Here is a 14,201-nt window from a genome sequence, read left to right as displayed (position 1 = left end):
GTACTATCGATTGGCATCAAAAAATTGAAAATCCAAAATTTGACACAAATCGACCAAAATGGCAAGGGGTTACATCACGTTTTTTCTCAAAATCGGGGTCGGTTGGAAAATCAAAACTTTTTTCATACTTTTTTGTTGGATATCTCGGGTAAATATTGTCGGATTTTGAAATGTTATACGTGTTTGAATTCGTACGGAACCCTAATATCAATTTGCATTCAAAGAAATTAAATACCGATGGGTTACAAAAAGTTGTTGACCAAAAACCAATTGGTTCTTGTAAAGTCAACTTTTTTGATGATTTTTCGGAGTATCTCCGCCAAATAATGTCCGATTTTCGAATTTTATACCATTTTGAGCTCGTAAGGATCAGTACTATCGACCGGCATCAAAAAATTGTAAATCCAAAATTTGACCCAAATCGACCAAAATGGCAAGGGGTTACATCACGTTTTTTCTCAAAATCGGGGTCGGTTGGAAAATCAAAACTTTTTTCATACTTTTTTGTTGGATATCTCGGGTAAATATTGTCGGATTTTGAAATGTTATACGTTTTTGAATTCGTACGGAATCCTAATATCAATTTGCATTCAAAGAAATTAAATATCGATGGATTACAAAAAGTTGTTGACCAAAAACCAATTGGTTTCTGTAAAGTCTACTTTTTTGAGGATTTTTCGGAGTATCTCCGCCAAATAATGTCCGATTTTCGAATTTTATACCATTTTACACTCGTAAGGATCAGTACTATCGATTGGCATCAAAAAATTGAAAATCCAAAATTTGACCCAAATCGACCAAAATGGCAAGGGGTTACATCACGTTTTTTCTCAAAATCGGGGTCGGTTGGAAAATCAAAACTTTTTTCATACTTTTTTGTTGGATATCTCGGGTAAATATTGTCGGATTTTGAAATGTTATACGTTTTTGAATTCGTACGGAATCCTAATATCAATTTGCATTCAAAGAAATTAAATATCGATGGATTACAAAAAGTTGTTGACCAAAAACCAATTGGTTTCTGTAAAGTCTACTTTTTTGAGGATTTTTCGGAGTATCTCCGCCAAATAATGTCCGATTTTCGAATTTTATACCATTTTACACTCGTAAGGATCAGTACTATCGATTGGCATCAAAAAATTGAAAATCCAAAATTTGACCCAAATCGACCAAAATGGCAAGGGGTTACATCACGTTTTTTCTCAAAATCGGGGTCGGTTGGAAATTCAAAACTTTTTTCATATTTTTTGTTGGATATCTCGGGTAAATATTGTCGGATTTTGAAATGTTATACGTTTTTGTATTCGTACGGAATCCTTATATCAATTTGCATTCAAAGAAATTAAATATCGATGGGTTACAAAAAGTTGTTGACCAAAAACCAATTGGTTCTTGTAAAGTCAACTTTTTTGATGATTTTTCGGAGTATCTCCGCCAAATAATGTCCGATTTTCGAATTTTATACCATTTTACACTCGTAAGGATCAGTACTATCGATTGGCATCAAAAAATTGAAAATCCAAAATTTGACCCAAATCGACCAAAATGGCAAGGGGTTACATCACGTTTTTTCTCAAAATCGGGGTCGGTTCGAAAATCAAAACTTTTTTCATACATTTTTGTTGGATATCTCGGGTAAATATTGTCGGATTTTTAGATGTTATACGTTTTTGAATTCGTACGGAACGCTAATATCAATTTGCATTCAAAGAAATTAAATATCGATGGGTTACAAAAAGTTGTTGACCAAAAACCAATTGGTTCTTGTAAAGTCAACTTTTTTGATGATTTTTCGGAGTATCTCCGCCAAATAATGTCCGATTTTCAAATTTTATACCATTTTACACTCGTAAGGATCAGTACTATCGATTGGCATCAAAAAATTGAAAATCCAAAATTTGACCCAAATCGACCAAAATGGCAAGGGGTTACATCACGTTTTTTCTCAAAATCGGGGTCGGTTCGAAAATCAAAACTTTTTTCATACATTTTTGTTGGATATCTCGGGTAAATATTGTCGGATTTTTAGATGTTATACGTTTTTGAATTCGTACGGAACCCTAATATCAATTTGCATTCAAAGAAATTAAATATCGATGGGTTACAAAAAGTTGTTGACCAAAAACCAATTGGTTCTTGTAAAGTCAACTTTTTTGATGATTTTTCGGAGTATCTCCGCCAAATAATGTCCGATTTTCAAATTTTATACCATTTTACACTCGTAAGGATCAGTACTATCGATTGGCATCAAAAAATTGAAAATCCAAAATTTGACCCAAATCGACCAAAATGGCAAGGGGTTACTTCACGTTTTTTCTCAAAATCGGGGTCGGTTCGAAAATCAAAACTTTTTTCATACTTTTTTGTTGGATATCTCGGGTAAATATTGTCGGATTTTGAAATGTTATACGTTTTTGAATTCGTACGGAACCCTAATATCAATTTGCATTCAAAGAAATTAAATATCGATGGGTTACAAAAAGTTGTTGACCAAAAACCAATTGGTTCTTGTAAAGTCAACTTTTTTGATGATTTTTCGGAGTATCTCCGCCAAATAATGTCCGATTTTCGAATTTTATACCATTTTGAGCTCGTAAGGATCAGTACTATCGATTGGCATCAAAAAATTGAAAATCCAAAATTTGACCCAAATCGACCAAAATGGCAAGGGGTTACATCACGTTTTTTCTCAAAATCGGGGTCGGTTCGAAAATCAAAACTTTTTTCATACTTTTTTGTTGGATATCTCGGGTAAATATTGTCGGATTTTGAAATGTTATACGTTTTTGAATTCGTACGGAACCCTAATATCAATTTGCATTCAAAGAAATTAAATATCGATGGGTTACAAAAAGTTGTTGACCAAAAACCAATTGGTTCTTGTAAAGTCTACTTTTTTGATGATTTTTCGGAGTATCTCCGCCAAATAATGTCCGATTTTCGAATTTTATACCATTTTACACTCGTAAGGATCAGTACTATCGATTGGCATCAAAAAATTGAAAATCCAAAATTTGACCCAAATCGACCAAAATGGCAAGGGGTTACATCACGTTTTTTCTCAAAATCGGGGTCGGTTCGAAAATCAAAACTTTTTTCATACATTTTTGTTGGATATCTCGGGTAAATATTGTCGGATTTTTAGATGTTATACGTTTTTGAATTCGTACGGAACCCTAATATCAATTTGCATTCAAAGAAATTAAATATCGATGGGTTACAAAAAGTTGTTGACCAAAAACCAATTGGTTCTTGTAAAGTCAACTTTTTTGATGATTTTTCGGAGTATCTCCGCCAAATAATGTCCGATTTTCAAATTTTATACCATTTTACACTCGTAAGGATCAGTACTATCGATTGGCATCAAAAAATTGAAAATCCAAAATTTGACCCAAATCGACCAAAATGGCAAGGGGTTACATCACGTTTTTTCTCAAAATCGGGGTCGGTTCGAAAATCAAAACTTTTTTCATACATTTTTGTTGGATATCTCGGGTAAATATTGTCGGATTTTTAGATGTTATACGTTTTTGAATTCGTACGGAACCCTAATATCAATTTGCATTCAAAGAAATTAAATATCGATGGGTTACAAAAAGTTGTTGACCAAAAACCAATTGGTTCTTGTAAAGTCAACTTTTTTGATGATTTTTCGGAGTATCTCCGCCAAATAATGTCCGATTTTCAAATTTTATACCATTTTACACTCGTAAGGATCAGTACTATCGATTGGCATCAAAAAATTGAAAATCCAAAATTTGACCCAAATCGACCAAAATGGCAAGGGGTTACTTCACGTTTTTTCTCAAAATCGGGGTCGGTTCGAAAATCAAAACTTTTTTCATACATTTTTGTTGGATATCTCGGGTAAATATTGTCGGATTTTGAAATGTTATACGTTTTTGAATTCGTACGGAACCCTAATATCAATTTGCATTCAAAGAAATTAAATATCGATGGGTTACAAAAAGTTGTTGACCAAAAACCAATTGGTTCTTGTAAAGTCAACTTTTTTGATGATTTTTCGGAGTATCTCCGCCAAATAATGTCCGATTTTCGAATTTTATACCATTTTGAGCTCGTAAGGATCAGTACTATCGATTGGCATCAAAAAATTGAAAATCCAAAATTTGACCCAAATCGACCAAAATGGCAAGGGGTTACATCACGTTTTTTCTCAAAATCGGGGTCGGTTGGAAAATCAAAACTTTTTTCATACTTTTTTGTTGGATATCTCGGGTAAATATTGTCGGATTTTTAGATGTTATACGTTTTTGAATTCGTACGGAACCCTAATATCAATTTGCATTCAAAGAAATTAAATATCGATGGGTTACAAAAAGTTGTTGACCAAAAACCAATTGGTTCTTGTAAAGTCAACTTTTTTGATGATCGAAAAGGTCGTTTTGAAACGACATAACTCCGCGCGGAGATATGACGTTCCAAAACGACATAACTCCGCGGGAGATATGACGTTCCAAAACGACATAACTCCAGGCGGAGATATGACGTTCCAAAACGACATAATTACATCACGTTTTTTCTCAAAATCGGGGTCGGTTCGAAAATCAAAACTTTTTTCATACTTTTTTGTTGGATATCTCGGGTAAATATTGTCGGATTTTTAGATGTTATACGTTTTTGAATTCGTACGGAACCCTAATATCAATTTGCATTCAAAGAAATTAAATATCAATGGGTTACAAAAAGTTGTTGACCAAAAACCAATTGGTTCTTGTAAAGTCTACTTTTTTGATGATTTTTCGGAGTATCTCCGCCAAATAATGTCCGATTTTCGAATTTTATACCATTTTACACTCGTAAGGATCAGTACTATCGACTGGCATCAAAAAATTGAAAATCCAAAATTTGACCCAAATCGACCAAAATGGCAAGGGGTTACATCACGTTTTTTCTCAAAATCGGGGTCGGTTCGAAAATCAAAACTTTTTCATACTTTTTTGTTGGATATCTCGGGTAAATATTGTCGGATTTTGAAATGTTATACGTTTTTGAATTCGTACGGAACCCTAATATCAATTTGCATTCAAAGAAATTAAATATCGATGGGTTACAAAAAGTTGTTGACCAAAAACCAATTGGTTTCTGTAAAGTCTACTTTTTTGAGGATTTTTCGGAGTATCTCCGCCAAATTATGTCCGATTTTCGAATTTTATACCATTTTACACTCGTAAGGATCAGTACTATCGATTGGCATCAAAAAATTGAAAATCCAAAATTTGACCCAAATCGACCAAAATGGCAAGGGGTTACATCACGTTTTTTCTCAAAATCGGGGTCGGTTGGAAAATCAAAACTTTTTTCATACTTTTTTGTTGGATATCTCGGGTAAATATTGTCGGATTTTGAAATGTTATACGTTTTTGAATTCGTACGGAACCCTAATATCAATTTGCAGTCAAAGAAATTAAATATCGATGGGTTACAAAAAGTTGTTGACCAAAAACGACATAACTCCAGGCGAAGATATGACGTTCCAAAACGACATAACTCCGCGGGAGATATGACGTTCCAAAACGACATAACTCCAGGCGGAGATATGACGTTCCAAAACGACATGACCTTACATCACGTTTTTTTTCAAATTCGGGGTCGGTTGGAAAATCAAAACTTTTTCGATGATTTTATTCGAATATCTCGGGTAAATATTGTCGGATTTTGAAATATTATACCTTTTTGAATTCGTACGGAACCCTTATATCAATTTGCATTCAAAGAAATTAAATATCGATGGGTTACAAAAAGTTGTTGACCAAAAACCAATTGGTTCTTGTAAAGTCAACTTTTTTGATGATTTTTCGGAGTATCTCCGCCAAATAATGTCCGATTTTCGAATTTTATACCATTTTACACTCGTAAGGATCAGTACTATCGACTGGCATCAAAAAATTGAAAATCCAAAATTTGACCCAAATCGACCAAAATGGCAAGGGGTTACATCACGTTTTTTCTCAAAATCGGGGTCGGTTGGAAAATCAAAACTTTTTTCATACTTTTTTGTTGGATATCTCGGGTAAATATTGTCGGATTTTGAAATGTTATACGTTTTTGAATTCGTACGGAACCCTAATATCAATTTGCATTCAAAGAAATTAAATATCGATGGGTTACAAAAAGTTGTTGACCAAAAACCAATTGGTTCTTGTAAAGTCAACTTTTTTGATGATCGAAAAGGTCGTTTTGAAACGACATAACTCCGCGCGGAGATATGACGTTCCAAAACGACATAACTCCGCGGGAGATATGACGTTCCAAAACGACATAACTCCGCGGGAGATATGACGTTCCAAAACGACATAACTCCAGGCGGAGATATGACGTTCCAAAACGACATAACTCCAGGCGGAGATATGACGTTCCAAAACGACATAACTCCGCGGGAGATATGACGTTCCAAAACGACATAACTCCAGGCGGAGATATGACGTTCCAAAACGACATAACTCCGCGCGGAGATATGACGTTCCAAAACGACATAACTCCGCGCGGAGATATGACGTTCCAAAACGACATAACTCCGCGCGGAGATATGACGTTCCAAAACGACATAACTCCGCGCGGAGATATGACGTTCCAAAACGACATAACTCCAGGCGGAGATATGACGTTCCAAAACGACATAACTCCGCGCGGAGATATGACGTTCCAAAACGACATAACTCCGCGCGGAGATATGACGTTCCAAAACGACATAACTCCGCGGGAGATATGACGTTCCAAAACGACATAACTCCAGGCGGAGATATGACGTTCCAAAACGACATAATTACATCACGTTTTTTCTCAAAATCGGGGTCGGTTCGAAAATCAAAACTTTTTTCATACTTTTTTGTTGGATATCTCGGGTAAATATTGTCGGATTTTTAGATGTTATACGTTTTTGAATTCGTACGGAACCCTAATATCAATTTGCATTCAAAGAAATTAAATATCGATGGGTTACAAAAAGTTGTTGACCAGAAACCAATTGGTTCTTGTAAAGTCTACTTTTTTGAGGATTTTTCGGAGTATCTCCGCCAAATAATGTCCGATTTTCGAATTTTATACCATTTTACACTCGTAAGGATCAGTACTATCGATTGGCATCAAAAAATTGAAAATCCAAAATTTGACCCAAATCGACCAAAATGGCAAGGGGTTACATCACGTTTTTTCTCAAAATCGGGGTCGGTTCGAAAATCAAAACTTTTTTCATACTTTTTTGTTGGATATCTCGGGTAAATATTGTCGGATTTTGAAATGTTATACGTTTTTGAATTCGTACGGAACCCTAATATCAATTTGCATTCAAAGAAATTAAATATCGATGGGTTACAAAAAGTTGTTGACCAGAAACCAATTGGTTCTTGTAAAGTCTACTTTTTTGAGGATTTTTCGGAGTATCTCCGCCAAATAATGTCCGATTTTCGAATTTTATACCATTTTACACTCTTAATGATTAGTACTATCGATTGGCATCAAAAATATGAAAATCGAAAAGGTCGTTTTGAAACGACATAACTCCGCGCGGAGATATGACGTTCCAAAACGACATAACTCCGCGCGGAGATATGACGTTCCAAAACGACATAACTCCGCGGGAGATATGACGTTCCAAAACGACATAACTCCAGGCGGAGATATGACGTTCCAAAACGACATAACTCCAGGCGGAGATATGACGTTCCAAAACGACATAACTCCGCGGGAGATATGACGTTCCAAAACGACATGACCTTACATCACGTTTTTTTGCAAATTCGGGGTCGGTTCAAAAATCAAAACTTTTTCGATGATTTTATTCGAATATCTCGGGTAAATATTGTCGGATTTTGAAATGTTATATCTTTTTAAATTCGTACAAAAGCCCATTATCGATAGGCGATCAATGAAGTCAAGAATCCAATGGTAACATAAACATTTTTCACAAAAAACGGTTCGGCCCTGATGTCAAACTTTTTTGAAACTTTATTCCTAGTCAACTCTATGAAACAGCGTTTCGATCCATTAGAATCTGTGAAATGTATCATCAACAAAGTGGATACGTACCAAGAACTCTCCTGAAATCTCTAAAATTACAATCAAGAATGTTATCAGCTGAAATAATTTCAAAAAAATCTCTTCATCTCCTAAATTTGAGCATCTGATACATTTCTATTGAAAAAAACAACAATTTTTGTTACTTTTCTCTCATTCTAACCTAAAACTCTTGCCGTTGCTTTGAATTTTATTAAAACCTAACCTCATTCTGGCTTGCAAACTGTACCTCATGCTCATAACGGGTATGTCAAAGCTGTTGACGGCGTCGCCGTCGCCGTTGACGTCGCTGTCGGAGCTATTGTCTATTGTCTTTTCCCGTTTGTTTAGTTATGCATGTTTTTGTCCGCCTCCTTCGCACTCTTGAGTTTGTTGCCATCCGTTTTTTATGGCCATTTCGCTTGCCAATTGTTCGTCAATTCGATAATGTGAACGGTGAAAGGGGGCGGTGGCCGCTGATTTAGTTATTTGCTGTTGTTGTTGTTTCTTTCACCTTGCGCATTTTGGCATGCAACATTCGAGAGGCCCTGGCTCGAGCAGGAATCTAAACAGTTGCCGCTGCGGCCAACATTCGCTGAGTAGCCGTGGTTATAGCTAAGCGTGCGAATCGTGCTTACGCAAAAAAAATAAATAAATAAAAACCAAACTAAACTAAGCTGAACGCAGCGTTTTATCAATAAAATGAACTACCTCACTCCGCCCGCCCACAACAGTGGCGCCGCCAGCAGCAGCGGCGGCAGCGGCAGCAATACGCCGCGTATGACCAGCCGGTCGGCTTCGCCGTTTCGCCGCGGCCGGGCGAATTCGTTGACGCCCACACAGGACACGCCAGATCCATCGCCATTGGCCTCGCCGCAGCCGCTGCGCAAGCGTCCGCCACGCCACGCGCAGCTAAACGAGATCTTTCGCCCGCGCTGCAACACGGATCCCAGCCGGACCCACAGCAGCAGCAGCAGCGTCAGCAGCAGCAGCAGCAACATTAAAAAGTCAGCGGCGACGCGCAGCGTTTTGGGCTCGCTGCTGCGACAGACGCTTAAAGTGACAACTGTATCGGTGGGCTTCAGCGCCAGCGAGGAGCGGTGAGTGAACAGTTCAGCAGTTGAGCAGAGCTCACAACCAACCGTCATGTTTTGTGCGCGGCGAGCTGTGCAGATCGCGGCGAATAATTGAGCCATTTCTTGCGCTGCGCTCCAATTGGCGCTCTTCGCTTTTTTTGCAAGGTCACCGCACCATATGATTTTCATGTAATTGTTCATTGTTATTTTGTTGAGCATTTGGAATGCTATTTGTATAACATTTACAAATAATGTATATTTCGTTTGTTTATCTATCAGCTGGGCACATTTTTTGGCGTGACGGCTGCCCCTCGTTGCCAATTAATTTATTGCATTAGCTTTGCGTTTTGTTTTCGTTAGCTCAATAAACAAATGCACACACACACAGAGAGAGAGAGAGAGAGAGAGAGAGAGAGAGAGGAGAGATTGGCTGTGCCTGGCAGCCGCTAGATGGCGCTGCGCCACTTACATCAGCGCCAGCTAATGAGCTTGACCTTACGCTTGTTCCTTGGCTTTTGTTACGGATTCTGCTTTCGTGCCGCTAGAGATGGGCCCCAGCTCTGATCTTGCGCGTCACGCCAATCACGCGACACGAAAATCAATCAAATTGATTATCTAGTAATAGATTGTAGTTCTGACGTCACGCGTCCAACATTTACTCGTCTCTATAACAATTAACAGCAACTACGAGGTATTTAATTAGATCAACATATTAACATATGGCTAGCATACATCACACATACATATGATTCGTGGGGTGCACTACGTCACTTTGATAACACTCGACATCTGACCAGTGTTGCCAGCTTTTGAGCAGTCAAAAAGGCTAGATATAGTGGGAAAGTCAGTTCAATCATCATTTCAGCTGATTATTGATTTTGCTGTTCAGATAAGTTTCATTATTTATAATACATTTAACATATGTTGATGTTTCAAAACTAACTAAAACCCGCTATTTTAAGAGTAGCCAGTTTTGAGCGGAAAAAAAGCGGAATGGGCAGCACTGCTTCGTACATAATTTTGTGCGCATACAAGCATAAAATGACATGTGTGCCGTACATGTGAGTTTGTGTGTATGTGTGCATGCGCAGATTGCGTCAAGCAAAAACAAAAAATCCCCAAAGCTCTCACGTGGCAGTGCGAGTGCGAGTGCGAGTGCGACAAATGCCGGCTCAAAGAATCAGCATCTGTGCAGAACTGGCCATGCCTTGCCGTTACATACATACATATATGTAAACATATGAGTCTGTGTGTGTGTGTGTGTGTATTGGCAAGTCTCTCTCTTACTCTTTCTCTCTCTCTCTCTTAGTCTGCTGCCATCTGCCTGCTGCTGCTCTTGACAGCAAATGGGGTGATTTGTGTGGCACTCTTTGGCGAATCTTTCGGGTTCGCATAGGCAGGCAGGCGCTTTAAGCGTTGCACCGATTTTCAATTGAACTCAATGTGCAGCTTACAGGACACGCACACACATGCACACGCAGACGCATGCAATTCGCCGCGCTCTCGCATCATTTGGGCCCACATTTGGTGGTGGCTTGCAAGCTCACCGCTGCTGCGCCCGCACAAACCCACCACCAGCCGGCGACGTCGCTGCAGGCTAACGGTACTGTTGCAGAGGCAGAAGAACAGAGCCAGCAGCAGCAGCGACAGCAGCAGCAGCAGCAGCAACGGCCTCAGTTGCCATATTAATTGAGTGCACAGCGCGTCGTGTCGTCAACGGAACTTCTCCGGTATTTGCCAACATTCGCGTCAGCGTCAATAAATAGATACAAATATTCACCAAAAAAAAACACAAATTACAACAGCGAACTACATACATATGTATGTATGTATGTGTGTATTTCGTTTTGTGCAGCAGCTTAGGCAATTGATACAGCAAATTCGCAATTCGCCGCCAGCAGCAGCGGGAGCCCAAGTTAAGGCGCACGCACAATAAACAACAACAACAATTCACAAAAAGTGCAAAAAGTGTTGGGAAAACTTTTACCATACGCAACAGCATGTAAAACTCTTGCGAAAATTTGGCAAAAATCTGTGTGCGAACGCAAAATCAAGGTGAGCACGCCCCCTAGCGGCAATTGCTCTGTGTGCGTGTGTGTGTGTGTGTGTGTGTGTGTGTGCGTGCGGCAAAACGGCAGCACAGGCCTGTGCGTTGAGTGGGTTGGCTGCTTGCTGAATTCGCTCAAACAAAAATGTTTGCTCTCACTTTTCGCCGTGTTTGTTTTGTTCAGTTCTTTCATGCTGCTGCAGCACCACAGAGAGAGAGACAGAGAGAGAGAGAGCTGCACACACACACACTCGCATTTCGGGGCTTCCTTTTGATTGTGTAATTGCAAGTTATGGAAGTGGAAAGCATAACCTTTGGCTTATGTCTGAGTCTGTGTCAAGGTTTGCTGGCGTGGGTGGGGGCGCATGCCGTTAATTACCCAGGCCACGAGCTGCATCAACAAAAGTGTGACCATGCCAACATTTTAACCATATATGTGTACAAACTATCGTAACTCGGAAAGTACAAGAGATATTTTGCTGAAATTTTGTCTGTGACTTTGTGGCACATAATTAGTTGTGTCTGCCAAAGTTAGCCTGAATTGGGCACATTGATTTTAACTATTGATTTCGAATGACAAATGTTTCTATTTGGTTTTTTTTTTTATAGATTAACACAACTTGCCACAACTGGTTCGCTAAGCGACAATGCGAAACGGAAGCATTCCAGGTGAGTTCATATACAATCGCACACAGTTCAATTTATGAGATACTTGACCTTTGACATCAAATCTTTTCCAATAATACGATAAGTAAATGGAGCGGAAGGCAAGTCCATTTCGCTTTCTTGTGTTCTATTTTTATAAAATGTAAACAAAAATATTGCCCCAGTTTAATAATACGAATGGAATTTTTGTTCGTACACTCTCGGAAGGCAATAGGCGTGATCTCTGGCCTGATCTGTGAACTGCTTCGCATTTGTGAGCAGTATATCATCTGATATGGATGCCGAATTGGGCTAGAGCGCAGCCTCAAGTTGAACGACCCTATCGCCCCTTATAGACTTGCGATTACAGATTATATATGAAGAGAGAGAGGGAAAGGGAGAGAACTGGTTGTTGATAATCAGGCGTATCTATCGTTTGACTAAGTGTCGTGCTCTGATTTATGAGACCAGCCATATCGATATACTATATATATACTATATATACTATATATATACTATATATACTATATATATCTGAGTACGTCAATTGCAGCGTCAGGGAGCGAGATGTTTTGATTAAAAGTGTTTTGTCATCGCAAAGTCGTGACTGATAGCACGATCGCATCTCTTCGCACATGTTTTTCACTTGTGCTCCGATGTTTTATACTATATGGAAATATATATATACGTTGTTGCGATCGTTTCGCTAAGCAGAAATCCTAAGCTGGCTTCATTTAGACACGGACAATTTTCATCATAGATTTAATATGGCCCCAGACGGACCCCTAATGCGTCCTAGAAATCTGTGGATAACCTGCGCACAGAACATCGCTCCCTGTTTGAGCTGTACCTCCCAAAACTCGAGCCAGAAGCGGGAAGCACAAGAGCGTTGCCTGCTCTCGCTTGATGTGGGGCTTAACTGGGTTCGAACTTGAGCGAGAGACAACACATTTGAATATATATTCCTAGCTCAGTTATTGGATACAAAATTGCAATAGATCGGGTTACGGAAAGATTGATCCAGTCCACATAGAATGATATCCCCACAATGAATACCCACAAGAGTCATTGATTCGTCCTCAATCCTGACAGCTTAAGGAATTAGCTTGGCAGGAACTCTCTCTCCCCTCCTGGGATGTAGCACAGATAAAGCTCGAAGGTTATCTGGAGGAATACGAACTTGGATGCGCCATAGCTGGAATCTATTCCTTGAACAACCTATAAGGCCTCAGCCCGACACGACAGCCTTTCGATACGCATGCAGATTATTCCTTTTGGTGCTCCATTTTGAATGTGAAGGGAGTACGTAAGATTTACTAGATAGTTCATGGATCTTTTATAGTGAGAATCTATTCCGAAAGAACGGAAGACTTGAGGAGTTTACGTTCCTGGCGCGATTTCAAGGAATTCCCAAATAAACTGAAAAAATCTGGAACTACTTTCCGGCGAGGATGTTTCGCTCTAGCTCGAGCCCAGTTCCCCGAATCAACCAAGACTAGGTAACTCCCTGTTTTTCCCCATTTTCAGATCGTATTTTCCAATGTTAATGAAGATGAGAAGTACTCAGAGCGCCTTGGATCTAATCCAAGGGAAGACAAAGGAAGCAACATCTAGGAAACTCAACTAGAGTTCCATTAGGTACAGATAATATTATTATTGAAATCGGGAAATACGAAAGTTCATAGAGGGAAAGCATGAAGGAATATACAATAGATAGTACTTGCGGGAATATCGAGTAGCATAGATACGAGCGATAGTTAGACATGGGAAGGCCGTAAGGTGATTTTCCGGATTCCAATTAGATATTACGAATGGGCCAGGTGTGCGATAGATAGATAGATAGGGACATATAGTATACATGTACGTATCATAATTTACCTTAGTTCATTAGCCAGGTGTACAGCATATTTTGCTGTCATATCTGCCGAAATGCCGAACACCTGGTAACCATTAGTCATATGCTTTTTTTTCCAGGGTGCAAAGATTAATTTTGATTGTTTTTTTTTTTTACACTTACGCAACTTTTGCTATCAACGTGACGTTGTCACTGTTCACCTGTAAAAGTTGCCAATTGCCAAAACGTTTTCCTTGACGAGCTTTCAGTTTTCGCTCTTGCCCATCTTTGATCCCAGCGCAGTTCCCCTCGCACCACAGATACAACCCCGATATCTCTTAATGAGACTATCAAACAAACAAAACGCCCCATGAAACTGACGCCCCACATAAAAGCCAAACAAGTTAACAGTGCGCGCGTCGTGAGCGCCGCACTCTCAGATACCCTGTAAACAGGCCTGAAGTCCACCAAAAAACACATCGTTGATATCGATATTTATCGATTTGACAAAACTGCCATAAACTTGATCTAATAATAATAATAAGTTTGTCTGTATTCCAAGTATGGGTTATTTGGCTTCTAT

The sequence above is a fragment of the Drosophila novamexicana genome, unplaced genomic scaffold (assembly GCF_003285875.2).
Source record: "Drosophila novamexicana strain 15010-1031.04,08,12 unplaced genomic scaffold, DnovRS2.1 tig00001752-arrow-arrow-pilon, whole genome shotgun sequence".
Lineage (NCBI taxonomy): Eukaryota > Metazoa > Arthropoda > Insecta > Diptera > Drosophilidae > Drosophila > Drosophila novamexicana.
The sequence above is the reverse complement of the archived record's forward strand: the minus strand, read 5'-3'. Positions refer to the sequence as shown.